This window comes from Rattus norvegicus, chromosome 19 (genome assembly GCF_021556685.1).
Source record: "Rattus norvegicus strain SHRSP/BbbUtx chromosome 19, alternate assembly SHRSP_T2T, whole genome shotgun sequence".
NCBI lineage: Eukaryota > Metazoa > Chordata > Mammalia > Rodentia > Muridae > Rattus > Rattus norvegicus.
The window spans coordinates 34,661,865-34,683,988 of NC_141552.1; positions in this window are offsets into that span (position 1 = coordinate 34,661,865).

Below are 22,124 nucleotides of genomic sequence, written 5' to 3' on the forward strand. Positions count from 1 at the left end.
AGATTTATTTATTTATTATATATAAGTACATTGTAGCTGTCTTCAGACACACCAGAAGAGGGCATTGGATCTCTTTACAGATGGTTGTGAGCCACCATGTGGTTGCTGGGAATTGAACTCAGGACCTCTGGAAGAGCAGTCAGTGCTCTTAACTGCTGAGCCATCTCTCCAGCCCCTGTCTCTGCCTTCTGAGTACTGAGAGTAAATGTGAGTATCACTACTCCAGGCCAACGTTCTCTTTTATAAGGACACTAACCATGTTGCTGAGGTCTACCCTTGATAACATGGTTCTCTCCTAAAGCTCACTCCCCACCCCATCACATTAGGGATTACTATGCCAACCTGTGGGAGTGACACAATCATTTGGTTCATACACAGGGGCTGCTAAGATGTTTCACAATCTCCTTGATATGCCCCAAGGGATGGACAGAACTGTGTGAGGAGGTGGGCAACTATGTTCCTGGAAAAGCTGCAACAGCAAGAAGCCAATGCTCTTGCTTTCTAAGACATTGGCCACTCTTGGCAGAGCCTCAGCTGGTTTTCCAGCTTCTCCCTCGACCCCTTGCTCACCTCTGCAACCACCCTGCTTCCTCTTGACTGGGAGACTTTGCCCGTGAAGTTCCCTTTCCATGGCGTCTTTCCCTTCCCTGTAATCCTTCAGGTCTCTCCCTAGACATCATTTCTTCAGGAAAAGTTTCTGCGATGTTGTAGTCAAGGCTCTGTGTGCTCAGGAACTTTCCTCCTATGTGCTGTAGTTCATGGTTATGGGACTGTTGCATTAATTTCTGTCTCCCTCTATGACAGATTGGACTATCAGCCCCAATTCCTTACACTTCTGTCTCTACTCCCTTCGCAGTGTGATTCCAAGGTCTTCTCCTGGCTTTGAGCTCAGAACCTGACTTATTTGGGCCATTGAAATACGGCTACAAGGGGCAGCATGCTGATTCTGAATCTAGTACCTAGTCACTTTGTGTTTCATCCATCACCATGAGACTGTGGCTAGCTGATCCCTGGGACAAGAAGAATAAAAGTCACATGGACCAGACCTAAAAGCACAGCTATAGAACCCAGCTAGTTCATCCAGTCCAAAGGCTCCGATACATGAGCAAAATGCTTGCTGTATGTCTTTGAGATATAAAGGCAGTGTGTGAGGGTGCAGTGTCCGAATGGTACACTTCTGCTCAAGCTGAGCCTTGCGAAAGCGTGCATCAACTATTTATACAAAGAGTCCTTACCACCCACCGCTTACTGCATCCTTCCTAGATATCTGCTGATGAAGAATGGGAGGACCAGTGGGAACAAGCCCTGCAGTGCCAGAGATGAGCAGGCCTCACCAGGCACAAGATCCTCTGGTCAGTGAGAACAGCTCAAAGCTCCTAAGAGACAAATAAAGAAGGAACGAGTGAGTTGCTTTCTCTGTTTTCTTGCGAGTTTCTGCTCAGAATCTCAAGGCTCGCAGAAGACACCTACGCCAAAATGAGCTTGGAAATGTCAGCTCCTGTCAGCCATCAAAGTCTGACTGGACTGGAAATTTTCCTCCCATAATGCTCATTTTCATTTCAATCAACTCGGCGACCTGAAAAGTTGATGCCATCATTAATGACAGATGCCTCTAATAAGAGGCTAATAAGACTGTGCTTGGCTAGATCGCACACAACCACATGGGAACACAGATAAGAAATCTGAACTTCAGGCTGAGCATGCACCTGCAAACATGGCTACCGAGGATGCAAGGGTGTTCAGCCAGGCAGTTTGAATTTGCAGGCTATGTCTCTAACTACTGAGGTATGTTGTCAAGGCAGTGACTCAGACCCAAGATTTGGTCCCAGTTTGAATTCATGTGATCGGCATGAATTCAGGCAAGACTCTTTCCCTTGCTCAGTGTGGTAAAGACGTTTGAAGACTATGCCAGTCCAGATGGCCACTGGTCTGTGGTTTCAGCCGGTCTTCCTATCCTCACACTTGGCTGTCATCTCTCAGGAGACTCCTCTCAGGAATATCAGACACCAGCCTTGGCAGACAGGCACTGATAACCAACACTGCTTTCTATTAACAATGTATAGCACGTATCAGGAGTCCCAAAAATGCTTATAACTGTATTTGATAGAAAGATCAAAAGTGAGCATCAGGGGTTGGGAATTTAGCTCAGTGGTAGCCAGCTAAGTGGCCTAGCAAGCACAAGGCCTTGGGTTCAGTCTTCGGCTCTGGAAAAAAAGAAAAAAAAGACAAAATAACAAAGTGAGCATCAAGTCAGGAATAGTAGCAAATGCTACCTAGCATTCAGGGGCTGAAGCAAGAGGATCATTCATTCATGTGCAGTCTAGATTACATAGTAAGTATGAGGCAAGTCTGGGCTATATAACAAGACCCCATCTCAAGAAAAAGAAAAAAAAGAGGCAAAAGCCAGTGGATTTCTGTGAGTTTCAGGCTAGCCTGATCTACACAACCAGCTCCAGCTGGCATAGTGAGACCCTGTTTCAAAAAATTAATGTTAAGTGGTGAACACTGGCAGAATTATGAGTGTAGCTCAATCGTGGAATGCCTATTTGATGTGTCCAAGGCTGTAGATTCCATCCCTAAAACTACAAAACAAGGGAGGAAGGAAGGAAGGAAGGAAGGAAGGAGGAAGGGAGGAAGGAAGGAGGAAGGGAGGAAGGAGGGAGGGAGGAAGGAGGGAGGAAGGGAGGAGGAAGGGAGGGAGGGAGGGAGGGAAGGAAGGAAGGGAGGGAGGGAGGGAGGGAGGGAGGGAGGGAGGGAAGGAAGGGAGGGAGGGAGGGAGGGAGGGAGGGAGGGAGGGAGGGAGGGAGGGAAGGAGGGAGGGAGGGAGGAGAGTGAGACCAGAGTTAATGCACTGTTCATATAGTATACTGTTAGGGAAAAGCACAAGAAACCAAGCCCAATTGTTATCAGAGAGGCTTTATCCAGCAACCAAGGGAAACAGATGCAGAGACCCACAGCTACGCACTAGGCAAAGCTCAGGGAATCCTTTGGAGGAGGTGGAGGTAGGATCCTAGGAGCCAGAGAGGTCAAGGAAACCATAAAAAAAAAAAAAACCACAGAATCAACTAACCTGGGGTGCACAGAGACTAAACCGACAACCAGGGAGTTTGCACGGGACTGACTAGGCCCTTCCTAATACGTTACAGTTGTGTAACTTAGTCTTCTTGTGGAACTCCCAACAGTCAGGATAGGGACTACCTCTGACTCTTTTGCCTGCTTTTGGGAGCCTTTTCCTCCTACTGGGTTGCCTCACCCAGCCTTAATACTAGGGAAAGTGCCTAGTCCTCCTGCAACTTGAAACACTATCATGGGCTGATCTCCATGGGAAGCCTGCTCTTACAGAGATAATCTGTGACCTGTAAGGTAAAAGAAGGGAGCTGGAGGAGGAGCCCTGCCCACCCCATGCACACCACTTGCCCTCAACAAGGGAGCTACACAATCTCCCAGAAGGGCAAAACAGATCTGGCACACTGATACATTGGCACATACCTTCATCTCACCACTCAGGAAGCAGAGGCAGGGGGATTATACATTCCAGAATAGCCCAGGCTTCTGAGTGAAACCCTGTCTTAACCCCACTTCAAAAGTGAAAAAAAAAGCCAAAATAACTCGTTTATGCTTTCATTCCTCACAGCATTAGTCAAAAGAGCAAACTACAGAAGAAAATATTCGAACAGCAATCAATAGCAAACCTGTTAAACAACCCATGGTTGTTCATATCTGTAAACAGTCAGGATTACTGCGAATCTAAGGCCAGCCTGGGCACACGGTGAGTAACCAGGCTAGCCCAGGATGTATGGCATGACCTTACCTCAGGAAAGCAAAGCAAAACAAACCTCGGAGTTGTTAACTCCATCACAGCACAGTTATTAAATGGTTGCTGTCCAGTGGTGGGAGGACATGAGGAAACCCTCCACGTCCTTGCCAGGAGAAATTCTCCCCAACACATTGAAGAGTGAAGCTGCCCCCTCACCCGTGACCCTCGTGGAGTGAAGTCGTCAGCAGCTGTCTGGGTGTCTGGGCCGGTCTCACACTTCATTTTTCAGCCTGTTAAATTTAATGTCCCTCTGCTTGGTAATGTAAATAGAACACTCTCCTTGCAGCTACGACAGGGGTTTTCATCTTCTCTCAGAGACCCTGGTCTCACACACAGCATTCATGACTGTTCACTGCAGCCTGTGGGCTCTGGGATCTGTCCACACAGCTTTCATGTGGAAGCTGTCAAAACGAAGGCACTGGTCCTAATCCTTCACTTCCTGACCACTTCTTTTTTTTTTTTAATTTTGAGACAGGGTCTCACTGTGTAGCCCAGACTGGCCTCAAACTTTTGATCTTCCTGCCTCAGTCTTCCATTTACTAGGAGTAGAGATGTATACCACCAGTGGTACACAGTCTTTAACATGTGCCTAACAAGCTCTAAAACATGATATACACTGGTTTCTTTATATAGAAAAATAACATGATGGTGACTGGCTTATACTTGCTCAAGAATATTATATGAAGTAATATGTGCAAAAGACTAGCCTTCCACCTAGCCACTACTTTTAATTCATCAGAAACCTGTTTTTGCTGGACCTACTGGCTCATGCTCACCCAGCACCCTGGAAGCTGAAGAGGAACAGCAAGTTCAAGGCCAGCCTGGCACACATAGGGAAACAGGAGCTAAAAATAAATAAAAACCATCAAAGACCTTGATGGAAGGAATCCCTTCCTTTGTCCTACCCTCTGTCTCTGGACCCTCTACAGCCGTCGACATTCAAAACATCTGCTTGGAGAGCAGAGATCCTTGTCAGATTTGGTCCTCCTGGCTCCTTGACCTCAGATTCCTCTGCCTCTGGAAGTATAAGAAACTGAGTCGTATATTCTCAGAGCTGGACACTGGTATAGGATAACCAGTTATAGGAGGGCCACCCTGGGGAGTGGTGGTGTCACTGCTTGGATCCTGTTGAAGCAACCATGGTTTTGAGATTCAGTGGCTATAACTTCATGCAAGCACTAAGTGAACTCAATTGTATGTATTCATTCATTCATTTACACATATATGTATGTGTGTTAATTACTTTCTGCTGCTGTGATAAAACACTTTGACCAGGCAATTTCTAGAATAAAAAATTATTTGGAAACATGGGTCCACTATAGCAAAACAAAAGTGTAGTAGCCTTGCAGAAGCTTTTCAGTTTCATGACGTCCTCCTTATTAATTATTGGCCTTAGTGCCTGAGCTATTGGTGATCTGTTCAGGAAGTTGTCCCACTTTGTCTTTTGTTAGATTTAGTGTGTCTGATTTTATGTTAAGGTCTTTGATCCCCTTGGACTTGAGTTTTGTGCAAGGTGATGAATATGGATCTATCTACATTCTTCTACATGCAGACATCCTAGCTAAAGCAAAAAGACAAAGAAGACTGATGGGATACAAAATGAAAAGGGAGAAATCAAAGTATCATTATTCACAAATGATACGGTAGTATAGCTAAGTGACCCCAAAAATTCTACCAGAGAACTCCCACAGTTGATAAACATTACATGTGGCTAGATACAAAGTCAACCAAAAAAAAAAAATCAGTAGCCTTCCTTTATACAAATGATAAATGACTGAGAAATTAGGGACAATAGCCACAAATAATATAAAATATCTTGACGTAACTCTAACCAAGCAAGTAAAAGATCTATATGATAAGAACTTCAGATCTCTGAAGAAACTGAGGAAGACCTTAGAAGATGGAACAATCTCCCATGCTCATGGATTGGTAACGATTAACGTAGTGAAAATGGTCATCTTACCAAAAGCCATCTACAGACTCAATGAAATTCTCACCAAAATCCCAATACAATTCTTTATAGACCTTAAAAGAGCAGTTCTCAACTTCACATGAGAAAACAAAAAACCCAGGATAGCCAAAACAATTCTGAACAATGAAAGAACTTCTGGAGGTATCATAACCCCTGATTTCAAGCCATATTACAGAGCAATAGTGATTAAAAAAAAACTACATGGTATTGGCATAGAAATAGACAGGTTGATCAGTGAAATAGAACTGAAGACCCAGAAATAAATCCACACGCCTTGAGACATTTGATCTTTGACAAAGAAGCCAAAGCCATACAATGGGGGGGGGGGGATCATCTGCAACGGATGATGCTGGTCTAACTGGATGTACTCACTTATAAGTGGACATTAGCCATAAAGTACAGGATAACTGTGCTACAATCCACAGAACCAAAGAAACTAAGTAATGAGGAGGTCCCAAGAGAGGAAGCGTGACTCGTACTCAGAAGGGGAAATAAAACAGACATTAGAGGTGGATGGAGGGAGGAAACTGGGAGGGAGGGGAGGTGAAGAGGGGAATGAGAATGGAAATCAGGTGTAGGGGGAGATGGGGCAGGAGAGGGCTGGGAGAGTGGAAATCGGTGGGAAGCATCTCTGGGACTAACCTGGGATTGAGGAGGCTCCCATGAGTCTATGAGGATGACCATAGCTGAGACTCCTAACAGCAGGGGTTATAACGGGTGAAGTGGCCACCTCCTATAGCCAGCAGTGGGGGTGGGGAGAGGGTTTCCAGTTGAGAGAGGAGAACATCAGCCCACCCACAAAACCTTCAATCCAAAATTTTCCCTGCCTATAAGATACACAGGGATAAAGATTGAGCAGAGATTGAGGGAACGGCCAACCAATCATTGGCCCAACTTGAGACCCACCCCATGGGAGAGAGCCAATCCCTGACACTATTAATGATACTCTGCTATGCTTCCAGGCAAGAGCCTAGCATAACTGTGTCCAGAGAGGCGTCATTCAGCAGTAGATAGAAACAGAGGCAGAAACACACAGCCAAACATCAGTTAGAGCTTGGGGAGTCTTGTGGAAGGGTTAGGGATAGAACTGAGTGAACCAGAGGGGTCAAGGACACCACAAGAAGACCTACAGAGTCAACTAACCTGGTCCCATGGGGAATCACAGAGACCGAACCAACTACCAAGGAGTATGGACTGGACCTAGGCCCCTACACATTTATAGCAGATGTGCAGCTTGATCCTCATGTGGATCCCCTAACAATTGGAGTGGGGGGTTGTCTCTGAAAGGAGGGGAGTGGGAGGCCACCACTGGGATGTAAAGTGAATTCTGAAAAATAAATATGGTGGCAGAAGCGAAAGGCTGAGCTTACCTCTTAAACCTCAAGTACCAAGCAGAAAGAGAATTCAAAACAGCACAAGGCTTTGGATTCTCGAAGCACACCTCCAGTAACAAACCTAGTCCTGTAGCATGATGTTATTATGCAGGTGAAGGCAGGTACAAGATAGAACGCGGCCTGTCATTGGACGAGAAGGAAGGATGGGAGGGAGAAAAGTTTTAGAAAAGGAGGAGAGTGGAAAAGATAGAGAGAGAGAGACAGAGAGAGACAGAGACAGAGAGACAGAGACAGAGAGACAGAGACAGAGAGACAGAGACAGAGAGACAGAGACAGAGAGACAGACAGAGACAGAGAGACAGACAGAGACAGAGAGACAGAGACAGAGACAGAGAGACAGAGACAGAGACAGAGAGACAGAGACAGAGAGACAGAGACAGAGAGACAGAGACAGAGAGACAGAGACAGAGAGACAAAGACAGAGATAGAGAGACAGAGAGACAGAGACAGAGAGACAGAGAGAATATGGAGGTGGATGTTAAGATTCCTCTCTGCACATTTATATGTTCTTATGAAAACTCTTAAGGGATGGATGTGTACAGGATTTTGTGTATCTAGATAAGCAAACTGTATGTTATCTAGGTGGGCAATTATATATTATCAATTGGATCAGAGGTTACTGTGTTGTGTGTTCTTTCACGTGGCAATTTAATTGAGTTCAAGAGAGTGTGTGGTGGCAGGACACTGGACCTGCCACGGAATTGGGATGTGTATGTCTGGCATGGTGGGAACCTGCCTTGAGAGCTAGACAGGTAGAAAGATTGTTGCCAGGCTCAGGGAGTAGCCATCAGCAGTGTGATATGGGATGGAGCTTAGTGGGTGAGACGTTTTGCTGACTGAGATGAAAATATCAAACAGATGTCATGGGGCACTATGGTGCTGGACACAGTGAGGGGTAAAAGAAAGCCTTATTTTAATTTTACTGCAACATAGTCCAGAAAGACCACACCTCCTAATCTTCCCCAAACACTGTCTCCAACTGGGAACCAAAAATTAAAATGCCTGAGACTGGAGGGGACATCTTATTGAAACCACAATGTAGCAATAATAATTCAAGGAAAAGGGTCATGAATTTGTCAAGGGGCAGAACTGGAGGGAGTAGAGGAAGGTGGGGAAATTATATAAATACATTACAAGGGGTTGGGGATTTAACTCAGTGGTAGAGCGCTTGCCTAGGAAGTGCAAGGCCCTGGGTTTGGTCCCCAGCTCCGAAAAAAAGAACCAAAAAAAAAAAAAAAAAAAAAACATGACGCTTGCATAAATACATTACACATAGCCTGGCATGATAGAACTTCTCTTTAATCCATGTACTCAGAAAGCAGAGACAGGAGGATCTCTGTGAGTTGAAAGCAAGCCATGTCTACACTGTGAGTTCCAAGCCATCTAGGGCTACATAGTGTGACTGTCTCAAAGAAAAATATAGCACACATATTTAAATTTTAATTATGTTTTTAAAAAGTAAAGAAAGTTCTGTTCCTTATAAATTTCTCAGCACATGGTATTGTATGATCACAGTGCATACAGACCATGACATAAGGCTTCCCTGGTGTCCAATCTGTCAACTCACAGGGCTGAAGAGAGAAGAGGCTGTGTTGGTAAAGAGCTTCCCTCATAAGCACAAAGACCTGAGTTCAATCCACATAAAGCTGGGAGAAACAGCTATGTCCACAATACCAGTGCCTTGATAGCAAGATGGGAGGCAGAACAGGGCATCCCTGAAAGCTCAGAGTTACAGGCCATCTTGGACTATGTGGCAAGATCCTGTCCCCAAAAAATACACATAAATGAATACGTGTGTGTATATATACATGCATATGCACATGCGTGCATGTATCATGCATACAGTGAGGTTTCCAGAATACCTTAATTTGTGTTTATAGTTGAAGCTTCTTCACCAGTAAGGCCCATGTCAGGCTTCATACCGGGCTCTTGTTATACTTTTAAAAATAAACATCTCAAACCAGGCGTGGTGGTGTGTGTCTATAATCCCAGCACTCAGGAGGATGAGGCAGGCCCACCCCAGAGTTTTAAGGCCAACTTGGGCTCCATAGCAACCCTGTCCCCAAGACAAGCAAACAAAAGCCTGCAGTGAAGTCAGTGAAGTATTTGAGAACATTGAGTGTTCCCCCACATCTCTCAGGAGCCCAAAGTGTGAGATATAGATTCCCAGCAAAGCAAGTGAGACAGGAGTCAGTCACATGAGTTACCAGGGAAATGTTAGCTTTCAGGAGAGAGAAGAAAGGGCTGGGAAGCCAGATCAGGGGCAGATCAAGCTCTAGCTCTAGAGCTCCCAACCACCACAAGTATGTGCATGCATCTTTCTCTCTCTCTCTCTCTCTCTCTCTCTCTCTCTCTCTCTCTCTCTCTCTCTCTCTCTCTCTCTCCTCCCCCTGTGTGTGTGTGTGTGTGTGTGTGTGTGTGTGTGTCCCAAAAAAAAAAGAGAAAGTAAATGGTTTCCTGCCCATGGAGACAATTCCAGAAGATCTGGGCTGTGTTCACTTCCTGTGTGCTTGGAAGAGAAGTTGGATGCTCCCATCTCAGCAGGTTCTTCTTGTTCTAGGCTCTCAGTAGCTTCTTTCCAGCCACCCTTCTTCTTCTTCTTCTTCTTCTTCTTCTTCTTCTTCTTCTTCTTCTTCTTCTTCTTCTTCTTCTTCTTCTTCTTCTTCTTCTTCTTCTCCTTCTCCTCCTCCTCCTCCTCCTCCTCCTCCTCCTCCTCTTCTTCTTCTTCTTCTTCTTCTTCTTCTTCTTCTTCTTCTTCTTCTTCTTCTTCTTCTTCTTCTTCTTCTTCTTCTTCTTCTTCTTCATGGTCTGTGCTTGGCCAAGAGCATTGCTCTCAAATCCCAGTCTGCTCTGTCACTAACTGTCTCCCTCATAGCCTTCGATTTGTCCCACTATTGGTAACCCCAGCTGTGGACACAAAGAGAACACATGCTTCTCCTGAGTCAGGTTGCAGATGCATTCACTCGACCAAGAAGTGTGGTCTGTGGCAGGGCTGAATCTAGAGCCCCAAAGGTTCATGGGAAGCCAGGTCAACCATCACCAGTTTTTCCCTCAAGCTTAAACAGTCTAATAAATTTGGAGACCTCACTGTTTACATGCTGGTTTATGTGACAAAAAGTTTGTATATGCATTTTTACTTTACTTGGGAGAATCCTCCCTACACTTACTACAAGTGTTTTCTAAACCAATCAGGAAACTTAGATGTCCCCCTTCTCCCTGGAGTCTAAGATTCCAGGTGCAGAATGAGACACAGAAACCTCTACAACCCCACTGTGACACTTGTTCTAGTCATAGTGTTTGTTTCTCTGTCACCACCCTCTACCATCCACAGGCAGCAAGGTTATGCTTGTTCACTGTGTCCAACAGCCAAACAACAAGTAACAACTTGGAACAATGCTTCCTGACCCTCTGGCTTACGACGTGCACAGGTACCTCCCTCCACTCATTACCTCTGGGAGGTGCTGCTGTACATCCATTTCACAGATGGGGAAACTGAGTCTCAGTCACTTGAATTCACAGTAACAGACCCAGAACCCAATCTCACACCGATTAACTACAAACTCTAGTTCTCACCCACTCCAGTCTCCTACCAGGTAGAAGCTTATAACGTGGGTATAGACCGTGGGAGAGCTGAGTTGCTAAATCCACGTTTTAAGACTTTTCAATGAGTCATGGCAGAATAAATCACCAGCACTCCTGTCCCCAAGGCTGTAGGGACAATATGAAAGATGGTGGCCTGGAGGCACTTACGGTCTAGATGTGAGCAAGAGTAGGAGACAGCACAGAGGCATCACAAATCATCTCTTAAGGAGAAGCCCAGAAGGCTCAGAATACACGCCTCGGTGGGCTTAACAACCTCACTGGAAGGCCCTACTTACCAGTAGGGGTGGGATGTCAGTCCCAAGTCAGAGCCCCTGTTTATGGAGTCAGTAAGTTGCCTGTCAATGAAGCTATTCTGGCAGGACAGGGTTGGAGGTACTACGGTATGGGAAGCAAGATGTGTAACTAACTCCAATCATTTCTAGGCTCCCTTAAATTACCTGAGAGGAAAATTCGCTTATGTGCAGTGTGGATAGGAACATTGACCAAGCCAGATAAGAGTTCCTGTACTTGTAAGGCTTGTATTCCAGTGGGAAGGTGGGCAGGTTAGTTTTTAATGTCAACTTGAGACTACACAGAATTGCCAGGAAGAGAGCATGAGCTCTTTAGTTTTTAATGTCAAGTCGATACAATCCAGTCGTCTGGAAAGAGAAAATATCAGTTGAGGAACTGCCCAAATCATATTGGCCTGTAGCGTGTCTATAAGGCTTAATTACCAATTGATATAGGAAGGGCCAGCCCACCATGGGCGGTACCATCCCCAGACAAGTGGGCCTAGGCTGTGTAAGAAAGCCAGTTGAGCAAACCAGGAGGAAGAAGTCAATAAGCAGTGTCTCTCTACTGGTTTCCACTTTAAGCACCCTCCCTGGGGACATGTCTGGCTTTCCTTGATGATAAGATGTAGCCCATAACATGAAATAAACCCTTTCCTCACCCAGTTACTTTTTTTGGTCATGGTGTTTATCACAGCAAAAGCAGACTAGAAGAATGGAAAACCATCAGTGATACTTCAGACTGTGAGAGGAGGCAGAGGTACAACTTAGAACACAGAAGAATGAGGACTAATATGAAAAGAAGGTTATTGGAACGGTGTGTGTAGACTCTGAAAACACCCCAATCCCCAAGGCTGATGCAAAAGGGAAGTCACCTTCCACCTGGTAGATTTTGCAAACAGAGTTGTCTGAGACAAAGAAACCCTGAAAAGGGCATCCACTAAGTACATAGACCTGAATGTTATTAGATAACTGTCTTCTGTGTGCCTTTAGTATTAAGAGTTGAGGGGAGAAAGGAAGAAGAAGCCAAGGAAGCTCCAGGTGACCCTCACGCCTGGATGAGTCTGAATAGCTGACGATACAGATGACAGTGATTGGCACTGATGCTCCAAGTGCTGGAGAGTCCAGGCTGTCGGGAGTAGGTATACTCCAGGGGATGGAAGCCAATGCTGGTACTGATTCCTAGTAGTTAACTTGCCTGGCTCTATCCTTAACTATGAGCATCTTGAGAAAGGACCAGGTCTTAGCCATCACTTTCGTCCTAGCACCTTCCTTGGTTGGTGCATGGGAGATGTTCAGCAAATATCTACTATACAGAAAAATGGAGGGATAGGCAGATGGACACACAAATACATCAAGTACCTATCCCCAGTTAGGGCTAGGCACTTATCAGTTGTTCAATAAAGAAGGGATTCCTTTTGACATGTAAATTGTAGGTTATGGGGAAATATGCATGCATTTTTGCTGTTGGCAGTGAGGACAGACTGACAACAGTTTCTATAAGGAAATAATTAAAAATATCTTTCAGGGGTATGGGAAGCTAGAGATGGTTCAGTGGCATGAGCACCCTTTGCTCCTGCAGAGGACCCTGGTTTGATTCCTAGCACCCACACCGTGACTCACAACCATCCGTAACTCAAGTTCCAGGAGATCCAATGCCCTCTCCTGACCCCCTCAAGCACCAGGCACGCACATGGTGCACAGATATGCCACAGATATGCATGGAAGCAAAATACTAACACACATAAAATTAAAAAGAAGTAAACCAAAAGAATGAAGAAAGAACAAAATAAACACAAACGATTTTAAAACAAGAAGAATCCCTGAGCAGAAGACTGTCTTAGGAGAGGTTGCTTCTGGACAACTGCCTGTAACTCCAGTTCTGGGGGATCTGGTGCCTCCGAACTCCATGGACACTTGTACTCATGTGCATATACATACATATAAGAATAAAATTAATCTCAAACAAAAAGGGGGTGAATGCCTTAGAACAGGGCTGGAGAGATGGCTCGGCAGTTAAAAGCTCTTACTGTTCTTGCAGAGGATCAAAGTTCTGATCCCAGCACATACGTGGTTGCTCTCAACCTCCCGTAACTCCGGTTCCAGGGAACCCAACACCCTATTCCGGCCTTCACAGGCACCAGAATGCACATGGAGCACAGACATACATTTGGGCACACATACATATGCATTAAAATAGTTTGATGTTTAAAGGATAGCTTTGTGACACCTTCCAAGAGATTTTTATCAAATAAAGACACTGTGCTGTTTTGGTTTGAGTCTAAAATGTTCCTGAAAGTCTTTTTGTGCCGTGGGGAGAGAGTGGAACCATCCGAATGTGGGGCTTAGTGGGAGAAAATGAGAGGGTGGGGCTGTGCACCTAAAGCAGATAAGAGGACCCTGATCGGTCCGTCTCTGTCCCGGTTTCTCTGTCTCTCCTCCCACCAAGTTAAGGTGAGCTAACCAGATCAGCTCTCTTCACGGTGCTCCCTCTGCCTTCCCACCATCTCAGAAAAAGTAAAGCCAACCAACCAGGAACTGAGATCTCTAAAATTAGGACCTGATAAGTTTCTCTTCCTTCAGGCTGACTTGTCTCAGGCCTTCTGTAACAGGACAGAAAAACGGACCAATATGAGTACAAAAGTCGCACACGTGGAACCTGGAGTTGGCTGGGTTCTGCCACTTCCTAAGTCCTCCATTGTGGGTCAGTTCCCTTACATCTCCGTATGATGTAAGGAAAAGAAATACCCAGCCCAGAGACGTATGGTAGAGTAAGACAGGACTCTGTTACGAGAGACCACATACATCTGCTGAGGCTCTGATGCTTATCTCCGAGGAAGAAATAGAACAGTGCTCACCCTCTGAGGGTTCCACAGTGCAAGCCAGACCCAGGGATGGGAACAGCGCCATTAACTTTTGTTGATTTGGCTACACCGTGGTGCTAATTACCTGAAGCATTATGCTGAATAGCCCTGTGAAGGAGGGGTTGGTTTGGGTGGTTTTGTTTGTTTGTCTGTTTGTTTGTTTGTGAGATTAGCATTTATATCAGCAGACTCTGAATGAAGCTGATGGCCCTCTCTGACGTGGGTGGACATCATCCAATCGATTGAAGACCTGATTAGGTCACAGAATAACCTCAGTGTGCCAGAGAAAGAACTCCATGGGCAGATGATATCTGGGCTCAAACAGCACCTCCTGCCTGTGTCTCCACCCAACAGCCCATTACCTCCCTAAAGCTTGAACTCAGCCTCCATAGTCCCAGGAAACATTTTCCTCGAAGCCATGGCTGTGTCTGTCTGTAGGACCCCAGCTCATCTAGGAATGGTAGCACCAGAATGAGTTGGATCCCTCCGTGTGGTCCACGTGGACCGAGTGTTGGAGAACATAGAGTTGGCTGCACCTTGAAGAGTGTGAAGAAAGGCTTCAGATGCGGAGCTGCACCCTCTACACCAAGTTCTTTCAGAAGATTCTCCCAAACATCACTGGCAAGACCACACGTGCTGCCTAATACTTGTGTGGGCTTTGAGCTGGCTTTCTCTGGACGATTCTGTCTGGCCATTCTGAGTTGTAATTGTAGTCAGCCATGTGACTGAAACATACCGTTCAGTTTCTCTGAGCTTCATCTCACTTCCTGCCAAACGATACTTCAAGGAGCCCAGGAAGGCGCTGGGTCCTTGAATCGATGGCTTTCCTATTGCTGTGATGACTCATCACGACCAGGAGCGACTGATATTAGAGCGGGTTTATTTTGGCTTATGGCTCCAGAAGGAGTCCACAGCAGCAAAAGGAAGCAGACAAGTCAAAGCCATGACTTTCTCAGCAGGAACAGGAAGCTGAGAGGTCACACCGTGAATCATTCAAAGCCCTCCCCTGTGACTTGCTTCCTGTGCCAGGACTGTACCTCCATAACCTTCCCCCCAAACACTGCCACCAAGTGTTCAAACACCGGAGCCAGTGGGGGACATTCTTATCCAAACCTTCTCACAGAACCTTTCAATTCTCTGCTGTTATCGAAATGATTCTGAGACTTGTGCCCTTAGGGGCCTGGGGTGACTCTCTGAAGACCTTTATCCCAGGAAGGGAGGCGGAAGTGGGTCTCGATGACAGCACGCACTCTTTAAACCGCTGTAAATAAAGGCAAGCATTGAACAATTGTAAGTAATCAACCAAAACTGTAACGATTACAAAACTGTCTACCCTGGACTTACCTAAAGAGATAGTATCTGCATTCTCCCGAAGGCACAGCTGAACACAAAGCCTAGAGAGCAGACGTCAGAGAGAGGCCTGGGGAAGACAGTCAGGTAGCCTCTCTCAGTGGTTAGAAACACTGGCCTGGAGCACCCGGAAATCCTCAGGCCCTTTCTGATATAATACAGAGAAGCAGGGAGTTAATAGACAGAAGGCGTCAGCCTGGTAGAGACCAGGACAATGCCCGTAGCTGGTGGCCCTGCGGCAAGTCACATGCTGTCCTTAGATGTGTGGAGCAAGACAAAAACCAGGGTGGCCTGGGCAAAGCCATTCCCTACCCCCCAGGGCTCTTCGCTTCACCCCAGGCTTGGCCAGACAAGGTTTGTTTTCAAAAGGCAGCTTTGTTGTTTACAGCTAAGGAAGAATGCCCCGTGGTTAGAAGAAACCAAATCCCAGAAGAATTCGATCGGCTGCTACATCCATTTAGAAGATTAAAAAAATATACTCAGCACATATTGTTTCCCTCTTATAAGGAGCAAACTGCTAACTAGAGCTCTCCAGTGCTGCTCTGTAAGTCTCAGGCCAAATTAAAGTCCATGGTCTCATTGGGGAATCAGAAAGTTCATATATCTAGTCTCAAACTGGAAAAGGAAAAAAGATTAGAAAATGGGAAAGCAAGATACCATGGGCTGGAGAGTTGACTCAGCAGATAAAGCCCTTGCTATAGAATGAGGACCAGAGTTCAGACCCCCCAAGACCCACAGAGAAGACTGGCAAATGTAGAGGCTTCTTTAATCCTAGAACCCAGGCGGCAGAAAGAAGGACTCTCTGGAGCAAGCTGGCTAGCCCGACAAGTGAGAATTGCTGTGCTCCGGGTTCAGCGACAGGCCCTGTCTCAATAAACAAAGTGGAGAGTGATTGAGAGAGACCGTCTGTGTCAACTTCAGGCCGTCACAAGTACCCACATGCATGTGTACACACAAAAGCTAATGAACACATCCTTGAATTAGTCAGAGCCTTTTGTGTCTCAGAGCCTGGCCTCTGTCCCACCCTTGGGGTCGGTTCTGCGCCCCTGCCTTCCCTAACTTGACGGATTTTGCCCATCAAATCGAGCGTTTTTTAGGAAGACTATAAAGAGACAGTAGAGAGTGTGAAACGTAGTAGGATCTCAGTATAGAGTTATCACTTCCACACAAAGGCCTGGCTCTTCTGTTTGCACCGAGGCGCGCAAACAGAAGGCGTCCGGTAATCGTTTTGTCATGCAAACCAGCAGCCTAAATTGAGATCAGAGGAACCGCAGCGCAGCGTGAGCGGTAAACAGCCCCTCGTCCTGTGCTACTGTGCTACCGTTTGGTTTCAAATTCAGCGTTTTCATCTTTATTTCATGCCCAATGAAGAAATGCCTCAAGTTTATTTACCAACTCGACAGTAATGTGCAGTCTAAGGGAAATAATCCTCACCAGGACCCGATTTGGTTGGAAAACGTTAAGTAATAAATCACTTTGTGTGGGGAAAAAAAATTTTTTTTGCTTTTAAATAAAGATGAGAAAGATAGTGGAGTTCATAAAACACACCAGTCAGATTGGTGCTTTGCCCTCGGCAGATCACTAGAAGCAAAGGGTCAGCTCGTCTCCATTTATCTCATACTGATGGAGGCTCCCTGGCCTTTGGAAGTGATCGATTACCTGTTGGTGCACAAAGCCAAAGGTTAAATGTATTATTGCATGCCACCGGCCAACCCTAACCTCAGGACGAACGTCATAAACAAAAATGGGAAAAGTAGAGAAAGGTCTGTGGAGGGACAGGCTTCAGTCTCCAAAGAATTACAAAAGGGAAATGATGCCCCCTACCGTCAGGAGCCGGACTCACAGCCGGACTCTGGAATCTGGGAAACAGCTTTACAAGGCAAAGCATACTTTGAGAATTGACAGTTCCCTTCAATCAGACTTCAGGCAAACTGAGCAACATAGTGTGCCTTTCTTCCCAACGACCTCCGAGCCGTGAAGACCTCTGTGTACAGTTGAATCTATGTTTTGCTGGAAATGAAGGGGAGGAAAGGTTTGAAGCCAGGATCCATTCTAACATGTCCATCCTCTTCTCTTAAAGATTGGCACACCCTGGTCTTAAACCTGATCTGAAAATCCAGGCTCCATTGGGAATTCCACTGCGATACATTTATTTGCATACAATTAAGAGGTACACTTTACCTCTTAAAGAGAAAAGAACCAGCTTGGCCCACACTTATGATCTTGGCACTCAGGAAGTGGGTACATGAGGATCACCGAATCCGAAAGGTTTTTAGTGATACCAGTCTGGGCTGTAGAGAAAAGACTCTGCCTTTAAAAAAAATCCAGGGCCCAAGGACTCATCCTCTAGACAACTGTCAATGTGGCCGTCTGGAACAGAATAGGCAAAACTGAAAACAGCCATCACCAGGGTTAACCATCTGCTTGATTTAAGGCTGCCTGTTTACCAAGTAACTCTGCCTAGCTGGGATTGTGTATTCTGACTACCCCCTCCCCCCCGTGGTCGAATCATAGTGAGAGATCTTCCACAATAAGCAGAAATCCCAAACCCACAGCACTATGACAATATCATTGAAGATAAAACTTGAGACTTGGAGGATGCTGTGATGTGATCTGACCTAATTCCTTGTGAATGACTCTTCATTCAAGGGCACAAAGTTCAGGAACCTTACACTTAGGAGAACACTGAAACCCAAGGAAGTCTTTAGGCTTTATCGGGTAAGCCAGACCTGAGGGCTGTTTGTTTTTGTTTGTTTGTTGAAATAGGGCCTTGCTATAGAACACGGACTGGCCTAGAACTCCCAATCTTCCTGCCTTGGTCTCTGGAGTGCTCTGGTAGGTCTGTGCCAGTGTGTTTGACTCTTTATTCATACTGACCTCGGTACAGGTCCCACTCTTTCGCATCACAGTACTTGGAGAAAATGTCAAGTCACATATCCTACTATGGGTCTGTCGCCTAGAGTTTCCATATAAGATTTGGTAACTAATTCCCTTTTAATGTTTGGCAATATTAAACAGAGTACAATGTGAAACTGCCACAGACATGTTAGTTTCTGAATTTGATCTTTCTCCATGGAGTCTGTGGCGGTTTGAATATGCTTGGCCCAGGGAATGGCACTGTGAGGACGTGTGGCTTTGTTGGAGGAAGCACGTTACTGTAGGGGTGGGCTTTGACCTCTTCCTACCTGCCTAGAAGCCAGTATTCTCCTGTTGCCTTCAGAACAAGGTATAGAACTCAGCTCCTCCTGCACCATGCCTGCCTGGATGCTGCCATGCCCCCTCCCTTGACGATAATGGACTGAACCCCTGAACCTGTAAGCCAGCCCCAATTAAACGTTGTTCTTTACGTTGCCTTGATCATGGTGTCTCTTCACAGCAATGGAAGCCCTAAGACAGACTCCATCGCTGATAGTGTAATAGAATATCTGACAGCATGCTATACAGCAGTAGAAGTTATCTAGGCTTTACATTCTAGAGGCCCGGGAGTCCAAGAGGATACTGCCAGCACTTGCCCAACACTGGAGAAGACCTTGTTCTGTATCCCATGTGACATGGCAGGAAACTGGAAAGAAGAAAGTGAGCTGAGTGCAAAGCCACACGCCTGTCATTCCTGCCCTCAGGAAGCTGAGGCAGGAGATTTATGAGTTCCAGACCAGTCTGGGCCATATGGAGAGACTCTGCTGAAGTGGAAACTTCTGGTTTCTTTGGAAACTCAGTTATGGTATATGATGTTTAGCTGGGGTTGGCAGGTGAAAGGATGTTTTGCTAGAGCAGACGTGTGAAAGAATACTGAGGCAGAGACACGTGAAAGAATGTTTTGCTGAAAAAGACACATGAAAGAATGTTTTACTGAAGCCTACAGGAGAGAGGAGGTTTTGCTGAAGCAGACACATGAAAGGACACATGATTTTTAGAAAGAGTATAAATGACCCTACAGACAGTGGGAGGAAACTATCACGTTGGTTTACTTTGTTCCACTCATGATGCCCAAGTATTGGTACACCCTGCCTTGTATTGATGACCTTGACTTGTCTTCACTCTGTAGAGAGTAACTCACCAAAGAACTTCTTGGGATATTCTGGTGGCTTCCTGCTGCTTCCACAAACTCAGGCAGATTGGCGGAGCCTTGTGGTTTCCTCTGGATCAAACTGCCGTTGCCGATTCATGAGCTGCTGATTAGTGTTGGTGTTTTGCTAGAGGACTGGACTTCTCTTGGTGACCGTTGGAAATAGCCCCAGAGAACTATTACTAAACAGGTCCACAGTCCCTGCTCCCTATTAACCTTTCCTCTCCATTACCTCTGCTGGGCGGTGGGCTAGAGGGAGGTAGAGGCGTTTAAGAACCCCTAATTGAAGTAGGTTTTGAAAAATCTAAGTCTACATTTTATCTATTAAAAAAAAAAACAAAGAAAAGCATACAAGAGAGATCAGGAGCAGTCTTACTTCGCAAAAAACCATCCTCGTGACAAGCCTGTACCTGTTAGTATGAGCACGCACTGTGGCCACAATTAACCTTCCCGAGGTGTGAGAGACAGTGACCCCTCTTAGTGACCTAACCCCTTCATGAAAGTCCTACCTCCAACTCCCAACTCTGCTGCCTGACATCACATTCCAACGAGAGCTCCAGAGGGCGAGCCCTATTCTGGTGGTGGCACTTCATTTAAGCTCCCTTTTTAATAATTTGCATACGTGCCTATATGTCTGTGTGTGCACCAGGTACATTTGCCTACAGAGGCCAGAAGAGGACATTGGATCCCTTAGATCTGGAGTTGCTGGTGGCTGTGAGCAACCATGTGGGTCCAGCAACACAAACCAGGTTTTCAACAAGGGCTCTCAATCTGAGACATCTTTTCAGTTCCACTTCTTAATTTTTAAATTGGATAATGTGAGCTCGCTCTAACAAATACTCCATATTATCTTAAACACTCGAAATGGCCAAAATGACCCATTCAGACCTGGTTACCATCCTCGGGAAGAAAAAAAAAACCTTGTATACACAAGCAGTGATGAATTTTTTTAATATTTTTACTCCAGTCCCCAAACTGCTGGAATTTAGTTAATCTAAAAGGCTAGAGGGGCAGCCTAGTGACAGATTGCCCAGGGTTTTGTTGTTGGTCTTAATGTCAACTTACCACAAATTAAAATCACCTAAGTGGAACCCCACTGAAGAATTGTCCCAATTGCGTTCGTGGATGTGGGAAGAACCACCTCGGTTGTGAGGGACTCCCTCTGGAAACAGTCCAGATAAAAGGAGTGTGCCAGATGGGAAAGTACAAGCCCTGTGGTTGCTTGGCCTTTCCTCTTGCCATGGAAAGGACTTAGGCTGCTGCTGCTGCTACTGCTGCTGCTGCTGCTGCTGCTGCTGCTGCTGCTGCTGCTGCTAATTTCTTCAATGATTCCAGAACCAGCATGTCCAGGCTTCCATCATGGATTAGGGACTAGCAGTTCTCCAAGAAACGTTTTGACCCCAGGTTGAGAGGGCTGAGGTTCACGACCTGATGAGCAAATACTGGTGGTTGGCCTCCCCTGTAAGAGACAGCCACTGTGGAACAGCTCCAACCACTGAGGCAACAGCCACCAAGACAGACAGCAATTGATTGATGAGTTCTCTGCCTCCTGGGTAAGACTCGGCTGTTGTCGCTATGTTAACACAATCTGACTTGATTGATTCATATATAACTCATGCCATTGGCTCTGTTCCTCTAGAGAACCCTGACAAATACACCCAGTATATGCAAGTCCTTAGTCCTGTCCCCAGCACCAGAGAAAAGGAGAGAGAGTATGGGAGAGAAAGCCAAGTTATTACATCTGAGCGTCATAGCACATACCTGCTATCTAGCCCCAGGAAGGGAAGATTGTGATTTGGAGGCTAACCTGGGCTAAATAACAAGACTAAATAACAGTTGTGGAAGAAAAAGTATCTAATGTCTGTTTGATTGTTGAAACTACTTATAATTGTGGAAATATTGTGTTCACTTAATACACATTTTTTATATTAAGAATTTCAAGATAATAATGAAACTCTAATTTATAAACCCCAGTAAACTGAGAGTTACCTTGTGACCAGCTGGGACATCATGAAAGAACCCATCAGGCACAAATAAAGATATCCAAAACCTATGCTGGTTTGTTGGGGTTTTCACCTAGAGCTGTGCCTTCACAGACATGCTTATAGCTATTTGCTGCTCTCTTCCTGAAGTGAACGTCTTGCTCCCTCACTGGAGCCTACAAGGCCCTCTACAGCCCTAATCACATCACCCATCCCTTTCCCAGGCTCCAACTAGCCAACCTCAGATTTCTCTATAGCTCCTCCCCAACCCAGGACTTTCACATGTTACTTGTTATCTCTGCCTAGAACCTACATCTCTTCAGTTTTCTCCTAAATACTCTCCAAGCTCACCACTCTCAGGACACCTCTAACAAGCCAGTCTACAAGGATCTCTACACTCAGTGCTTTGTTCTGCATTTTCTCCTCTGCACTAACACGGTCAGGATGATGCGGGGAGCTGGTAGTCATCCCTCAGTAAGTCATAATTATGCCTGCTTTTTCTTTGTGGCTTGTTTCACAATTATAAATAGGTTTCTATGTGCATTTACCCCCACAGGACTATGGACTCCATGAATCCAGACAGCGGGTCTTGTTTTGTTTACTCGTTCTGTATACCTGATGCCTGCCACGATCCCTGGGGATACGGACGTGTTGAGTTAGAGTATGGATTCCCGCTGGGAGAGAGCACAGGAGAGAATCCACATCTAGGTGTTGGAAATTGAATATGAATGAGTATAAAACACTAGTGTGGAAATGCATTTTATCTACTTCCTTGTAGTGTCTTGATAAAAAAATGGCTCCCACATA